This window comes from Rattus norvegicus, chromosome X, assembly GCF_021556685.1.
Source record: "Rattus norvegicus strain SHRSP/BbbUtx chromosome X, alternate assembly SHRSP_T2T, whole genome shotgun sequence".
NCBI classification, from domain to species: Eukaryota; Metazoa; Chordata; class Mammalia; order Rodentia; family Muridae; genus Rattus; species Rattus norvegicus.
The window spans coordinates 106,305,756-106,313,302 of NC_141554.1; the positions used below are offsets into that span (position 1 = coordinate 106,305,756).

General features: G+C 36.7%; 1 pseudogene; it reads left to right on the plus strand.

The window, feature by feature from the left end:
• Positions 1–5,850: 5,850 nt before the first annotated feature.
• Positions 5,851–5,972, plus strand: Snora80c (small nucleolar RNA, H/ACA box 80C; annotated as a pseudogene).
• Positions 5,973–7,547: the final 1,575 nt, after the last annotated feature.

Below are 7,547 nucleotides of genomic sequence, written 5' to 3' on the forward strand. Positions count from 1 at the left end.
TATTAAGAATTTGCAAAGAAGAAATGAAGAAAAGAAAGGAAAGGAAAGAAAAAGAAAAGGATCAGTCAGGTAGTTATGGTGCATGTCTTTAATCCCAGCACTTGGGAAACAAAGGCACGTGAATCTCTTGAGTTTGAGGCCAGCCTTGTCCACAGAGTGAGTTCCAGGACAGCCAGAGCTACACAATAAAACTGTGTCTCAAAAAACAAAACAAACACAAAAGCTAAAACAAAAGCAGAGAGAGAGAGAGAGAGAGAGAGAGAGAGAGAGAGAGAGAATCTGCTTCTTTACCACATACTTATTTATATTAAGTCTTCAAAGTGGTTTTATTTTTATTAGCATATACATATACACATACATACATCATGCATAGTAATGGGTTTCATAAAGACATTTTCATTCAAGTATGTCATGTACTCTGACTATAACCCATCATACTCTCCTAGTCTCTCTTCCCTCCTCTCCTCCAACTCTGCTTCCCCTTCTCAAATAGTATCAGTTCTGCTTCTGTGTTATATACAAAATTTATGTTTAAGCATGTATGGAAGATCTAGGTTCTACATATGATAGGAAACAAGCAATATTTGCATTTTCAGCTTGGTACATTTCACTTAATGTCATTTCCAATTGCATCAGTTTTACTGCAAACGGCGTAATGTTGTTCTTCATGGTCAAGCAGAACTCCATTGTGTATATATGTGTATGAATACATAAATATATATAATATATTAATATATAAGCATATATAATACATAAGTATTCATATGATATATTTATAAATGTATATATATAATATTTTCTTTACCCATTCGTGTATTGACAGACACTTAAATTGATTCCATAACATGGCTACTACAGACGCTGTTATAAAAACATGAATGTGAAGATACTTTGTGATATGTTGACTTTAGTTTCTTCTGACATATACTCTCAGAAATATAGCCAGATATAGGAGGATAGTATGGCATTCTAATTTCATTTTTACTGGAGCTTCTGTACTGATTTCCATAGTAGCTGGATTAATTTACACTCCTTACAAATGTGTGTCCCTCCCCAAAACCACAAAAATACTCTCTATGTTCTTCGTGATAGGTATTCTGCTAGTGTGAGTTGGAATCTTTGTACTTTCATTTGAATTTTATTGATAATTAAGTATGCGCAACACTTCTTCGTAGGCTAATTGGCAATGCTTCATCCTTTGATAATTGTTTGCTCATCTAATTAGTTCACTAGTTGATTTTGCGTAGTTTTAGATTTCTTTATATATCCTGGATATTAATATCTTGTCAAACATATATGTAGCAATTCTATAGTTGTCTCTTGGCTCTGCTAACTGTTCTGCCTGCTGTGCTTTTCAATTTTATGCAATCCCATTCTCCAACTCTGTTATTTTGTGAATTATTGAAATAGTTCAGAAAGCCCTTGCTTACAGCTATATCTTGAATTGTTTTCTATATGTTTTTCTTTTTAACAATTTTAGAGATTTAAGTCTTATATTAAAGTCTTTGACTCATTCGGATTACTTTTTGTATAAGGTGAGAGATAAAAGATGCTTTTCTCCTATGTATTTCTTTTGTAAAAGACTTTGTAAGGAGAAGATGAAGTGAGATGGGTTTTTCTCCAGTACATTATCCCACTGGCGTACATGTCCATTGCTGTGCTGTTTTTGTTACTGTGACTCTGTAGTATAATTTGAGGTCAGGCATTTCGATAACTCCAGCAGTGGCCTTTCTATTTGGAGACTTTATTGCTTTCTCTAGTTCCATGAGCCATGTCACAGAGATTGTCTTTGGGATTGCCATGAACTTGTAATCAGTTTCAGTATGACAGCCATTTTCAAAACATTAATTTTCCAATCCTTGAGCATGGTGCATCTTTCCGTATTTTAATGTATTCAGTTTTTGAGTGTTTTAAAGTTTTCATTGTAGGGGTCTTTCATCGATTTGCTTAAGTCTATTCCTAGGTATTTTATTTGTTTTGAATCTCTTGTGAATGACATCAATTTCTCTCACAGCAGGTTTATAATTGGAATATAGGGAAATACTAATTTTTTTTACCCTCCCCCCCGGAAATACTAATTTTTAATGATGGTTTTGCACACTTAGAGTTTGCACAGGAGGAAAAGGAAGTGACAAAATGTGAGCGTTTGCTGTCTTAGCTATTTTTAAATGTTTCCCATGATTTCTGGTAACTATTCCCCTGTGTGTTGTACTAGACTCTTTAACTCTGAATTGCCCATAAATATGCTGCATTTTTCTAAAAATCAAGCCTTGGGGATGTATAGGTTTGAGGGGTGAGTACAGCTGGCAAACTGTCACCGTAAGAGAGATGTAAGCACTGTTACAAGTCAAATACTGTTGTGTTCTCTTGTTGTCAGTTACCAACACCCCAAGTCTGGAAGCCTCATCTTATTTCTGCCCATATAGTTTTTGATTTCCTTTATTTGTTTAATTATTTTCTGTCTGTCTGTCCATCTGTCCATCCATCCATCCACTAATATATATTGACAATTTCACATACATCAATACAACGAATTTTCATAATTCTCAGACATCTGAATCATACATCTGTGCTGAAATGTTTTTCCCTCTCTCTGTGATAGTTTTAGTTCTCAATTTGACACATTCTAGAATCACCTGGAAAGTGAGTCTCAATGACAAATTGTCTAGATTCATACCTGTGGGTGTGTCTGTGGGGAGGTGCCTTTACTATCAATTAATGTGGAGAGACCTACCTATTATGGGTGGAACCATTCTTTTGGGAGGGGATCCTGGACTATAACACAGTGGAGATAGTGAACTGAACCTTGGCATGTATGAATTCATCCATTGCTTTCTGCATACCTTTTTTTTTTCCTTTTTCTTCGGGGCTGGGTACTGAACCCAGGACCTTGCGCTTCCTAGGCAAGGGCTCTACCACTGAGCCAAATCCCCAGCCCCCATCCATTGCTTTCTGATGTTGACTGTGCCTATCACATGCCTGGCTGATTTAGTTCCTGTTGCCTTGCCTTTCCTGTAGTAGTGGAATTCAACCTGGAATTGTAACCCAAATAAACTCTTTCTCTCTTGCTTTCTGCCAGGATACTTTATTACGGCAACAGGAGAAGAAGCTAGTACACCTTCTTCTTTTCATGTTTGATTTTATGGCCTCTTAAGTTTGCTGACATGAGGATGAGTGGGACATTAATTATGAGATCACTGGCCATTTACTAATTGCTACACCATTGGAAAAAATGACAGCTCTTTCTCTGGCAACCATTTATTGCCCCATGAGCTTCTCTCCATCCTAAATAAAATGATCACTAGGTTTCTAAGAGAAGGAATTCATTACACAGAAAAACATGCTCCCAATGAAATGTAGAATGCAATGTAATATGATTTACAATTGTAAAAATAAGCACAGATTTGCCCCAAATATAGCGCAAAACAGCGAACGGTTTTCAAGCACCAGAAAGTGAAATCACAACGTTGACTTGGTTTATCACTGACTTGTGGAGTTGCTGGATATTTGCATTCAATCAGCAATCTGTGAAGGCCTTTTCCATATTGTTTAAATCAAATGCAAGCATCTATTACACTAAGGAACAAAGACCATAAAAGCCTGTCCCACAATCAAGGCAATGCAGAGTGAAGCAGTGGAAAGATTAAGGATTTTAGAGCCTGAAATTTGGCACTCGATCTGGGCTTTGCCAATGATTAAGAGTATGCTTTTCCATCTGTCTTAGTTAGTTTTACTGCTGTGAACAGACGCCATGACCAAGGCAAGACTTATAAAAGAAAACATTTAATTGGGGCTGGCTTACAGGTTCAGAGGTTCAGTCCATTATCATCAAGGTGGGAGCATGGCAGCATCCAGGCAGGCATGGTGCAGGAGGAGCTAAGGGGTCTACATCTTGATTTGAAGGCTGCTAGCAGAATACTGACTTTCAGGCAGCTAGGAGGAGAATCTTTTTTTTTTTTTTTTTTTTGGTTCTTTTTTTTTCGGACCTGGGGACTGAACCCAGGGCCTTGCGCTTCCTAGGCAAGCGCTCTACCACTGAGCTAAATCCCCAACCCCAAGGAGGAGAATCTTAAAACCCAATCCCACAGTGACACACCTCCTCCAACAAGGCCACACCCACTCCAAGGCCACACCTACTCCAACAAGGCCACACCTTCTAATATTGCCACTCCCTGGGCCAAGCATATTTAAAGCAACACACCATGCAAAAAATATCCTTCTCTTACAGGTCTTTTGGTGGGCTTTGATTAAATATAAAATGTCTTGACAATTACATAGATGACTTAATCAGTCAGGTTTTGGATGTGATAGACTTTCCTATCTATCTATCCATACATCTGTCTATCTGTCACCTGTCCTATCTGCCTATCTATTTGTCTATTCAGTGAAAAGAAAGCTATGTGTTGACACTGCAATGAGTGATAGGAATTAAATGTTTCTTAATTTCAAATATAACTCAGTGTCTCGTTACAGTGGCAGTTCATTAGAAAGCTTATGCAGGACTTAAAAATCTTTTATTGTTCTTAATGCTGTTCCTATCTTCAAAAACTTCAATATCTTGAAATATACTTTCAAGTATATTCTATAAATTACGTGTTTAACATGCACATGCTTGGCATTCTATCTCTAGAAAGCCTCGATGAGCTTTGCTCTGCCAAAGCGTCTGCTGCAAAGAGGAGATTGTCACTCCAGTCTCCCACGGGATCTTCATAGGAGAGAAGGCATCAACCCACAGTTCTCTTCACTTCAAACATCTTCCCTGACAAACATTCCCAGCTGCCTTGTATGGAATAAATCTGGACTTCATTGCTTACTTGGTCTGTGACCCAGTAATCCCTCTCAAAAGTAGAACAGCCAAAGCCTGGGGCCCGTCTTCAGACACTTGGAAGTCTCAGAATCTTCCATAGTGTGAGGCCACAGTCATGAAAATTTATAAACTCCCATTCACCGAACTCCTTTTCGACAAAAATATGTGTCTCAAAATGGTGAGGCTGGTGGAGTTACTGTTTAGGGAGTTGAAGCTCTTGGCGTCATTGGAATATGTTGGCAAGACTTCCCTTCGGCAGTGATGTTTCAGCTGGGACTTGAGAACTAGAGAACACTTTAGTCAAGGACAAGAGGAAGGAGGAACTATTCAGAGATGTTAGCCAGATATAACAGGCAGGAAATGCTCTATGACCCAGTTCATCCTTGGGGAAATCCTGTGTGCAAATCCACTACTCTGCAGTTGGGCATGTCAAGAAAACTGTGCGAAGCTTCTCGGACAGCTGTAGAAAATGTTCTAACTCATTCTCTCTACCATGACCTCAAGTCCATCTTCACAAGACAGTGTTACCTTGTCACTAGGATTCATGTCTGCAGAATTCTTCTCTTTTTTAGAGAAAAGAAGAAAACCATTACATACAAACAAATCACAATTTGTTTTACACATTTTCACATATAGTAATGCAAAGTAATTCTTAAGAGATATTTCTTTCGTTTTCGTAAATAATATTTTTTCTTTGAAGGAAGTCAGAACTTGGGGATCAGTACCATCTAGTGGACACATCTGAAATTGCTATTTGTTCAGAGCCTATAGATACTAAATTATTTTAAACTATGTGCTAGGGTTTGTTTGTTTTTTTTTTCCCATCCTTTTTTGTGACAGTGGGAGAGTGTGTTTAGTGATTTGATTAGTGTGTGAGTTACCTAGCCCTTTAATGAGACACATACATGAATAAATATGAAGCCTTTTAAAATCTTCTTGTCTCTTCCGAAATAATGTGACTACGTGTATGTATTGAATATATAAATGTTTATGTCCAGACATGCATTTTGACAACCTTTTTATCATCAAATGAAATTGAGACTGTATAACAATATTATAAAATGCTATAGTTTTCATAGTGTCCCGTGCTAGAGCAAACTGGCTCCTAACCATTGCCCAGCCTTGGTGCATGTAGGCTGCTGGCACTGAAGTGGGTCACACAGTGGAAAAGAAAAAAAATGCTATAGTTTTCCTTGTGACTTTCAAGATTAATTTGTGTTTCAAAAATAACTTTCATGGAGAAATAATCATTCACTAGAGAAAATCCTTGAGCTGTCTTTTATTCTGTTAAATAGAAGGATATCTATTCTGGGCAATTTGGTTCAGATTTTCCATATGAATTTCTATGTGTTTACTGGTAAGTAAGTGAGTCACATAAATTTTTATGTTTTTCAAATACCAAATCATTATGTATGATCATGTACATATGTGTATATTATTTTCCTTTATTCTTCAGAATTTCATGCAGTGTACTGTATCTCCTTTCAACATGCCTCCTCCCAGATTTTAACTTCCTATCTTTTTATTTTTGATAGTGCCCTAAGTCTAGCTGGTGCTGCCAAGATGTGCATGAATGTGGGAACAGCTGGTAGAGCTTTGGAAAGCTATCACTGACCAAATCATCTCTAAAGATGGATTCTCCGTGGCCAACAACTGTCCGCTGCTAGTAGCTCATCAGTAAGGGATAGACTGGAGACTCTCTTCCCTACTTTTGCCAGAATTTTGGTTGCCTTGATTTTGTGTTGGTAACTACAGTTCCTATGAGACCATGAGTGTGTAATGCATGTTTTAATTTATATAAACTATAGTTTTTTTCTCAATTTCAACATTTGGTTATGATGCAAGATTATTGTTGAATAGTTTTGCTGTAAATTTCAATACATTTAAAAAAATCCAATTTATTTATATCTGACTAAAATATTCTGGAAAAAATTTTCACATACTTCACATTTCTTGATGGTAACTTTTCTTTTTATTAAATAAAGTCTGTTTTTTTACTTTTTCTTACTGCTTCTAGTTAATTAATAATCTGATGTGCTATAAAATTGGCACTAGTTATGTATCTTTATCACTTTATGATCACCGTCAAAAAAGGAAACGTATAGATAGCTTTGCTGACAATGTTCATGAGTGGAAGATTTTTGTCTGGCATGTGTACTTTTAGAATCAAGTAGGGGAAATAAAACATGTTCCTAAGAGTGACAAGAAGGAGAAAGAAGTTAACACAAAGAGAGTAATGTAAAACGCGACAGAAATTGTTAAAATATTTCAAGAGAAAGATTTCATCTTTGAAACTTCCTGTCCTATGCCCTGTTCTGCCTCTGACATGTCACCACTTGAAAATATTTGTTTATTTGTAGTATGTGCCATTGTGTTCCCATATAGGTGAGAGGTCTCTCCTTCTAGCACTGCAGGGACTCAAGCTCACACCATCACCTTTCATTTCAACATCATAAGAAGTGATTTCTCATAATGCCAATTATCTGTGTACTTGGCAGGAGCTTGAACTGTTGTATTTCGTCATGTGTTATTTTTAATATTTCTTCATTTTTAGCTAATTTAATAATAGTCATACACATCATGGGGCAAAGTGTGATATTTAAAGCATTAATTTTAAGACTAAAGTGATTCTTAGCATATTCATAACCTCAAACATTTACTTATTTCTCATGCGAGCACTTCAAATCCTTTCTTTTAGTTATTGTGGAATATACAGTATATTATTAACTACAATGTCTTC